Genomic DNA, 953 nt, shown 5'->3' on the forward strand with positions numbered 1-953 from the left:
CACTGGCCCCGGCCGGGCGGCCGTCGTCGACCCCTCGGACCCACTGGCCGTGCAGGTGAGACCCCCCCACAGCCCCCCACAGCCCTCATGTTCAGGTGTCCCCGGGTGAGGGGGTGGCACCTCTCTGGCTTTTTTGGGGGGCAAAAGGGAGCAAATCTGCCCCTAATCTGCATCTCTTAGTGCCTGGGGCAAGGTTAGAGGGTAGCAGGGCTCATCCAGCGACTGGGGAGCTGGCCGGGGGGGGGGGAGTGTAGGGGGAGATAGGGGGAGACTGGTGCTCGGGGTCTGTGTCCCCCATAAATCTCTCTGTCACACACACTCCCCATTCCCAGGCTGCCATTGAAGAAGAGGGCGTGATGCTGGAGGCCATATTTTGCACCCACAAACACTGGTAAGGGATGAGAAAGGGCCCTGGGGGGGTCGGTGGCTGCCATGGACCCCAGATGAGGCGCTCCCCAGCCCTACTCCACGTCGGGGCGGGGGGGACACACATTTAGGGGCGCTGACCTCCTCGTCCGCAGGGACCACAGCGGGGGGAACGCAGTGCTCCGCCAGCAGCACGGCTCCTGCAAGGTGTATGGCAGCGCCCTCGATGCCATCCCAGAACTCACCAAGTAAGTCCTGCACCCCACATCCCTCCCCAGCACGCCCGTAAATTTGGGCGGGGCTTCACCACCAACCACCACTGTTTGCTGCACCCACCAGTCCATCCCATAAGTACCACGTTGCCCCCCTAGTGGGCAGAGACCTGGTGCGCTCGTGACACTAGTGCAGCGGGGAAGGGTTGCATGGGGAGGTGGGTGTTTTGAGGTGCTGCGGGGGGGTGGGACACCCTGACCGGTGCTCCCCTGTGCTTGGCACAGCCCACTTGCGGACAAGGAGAAGGTGAACGTGGGCTGCCTGACCTTCGAGGCGCTCGCCACGCCTGGCCACACCGTGGGCCATATGGTGTA

The sequence above is a fragment of the Charadrius vociferus genome, unplaced genomic scaffold (assembly GCF_000708025.1).
Source record: "Charadrius vociferus isolate BGI_N301 unplaced genomic scaffold, ASM70802v2 scaffold385, whole genome shotgun sequence".
In the NCBI taxonomy this organism is placed as follows: domain Eukaryota; kingdom Metazoa; phylum Chordata; class Aves; order Charadriiformes; family Charadriidae; genus Charadrius; species Charadrius vociferus.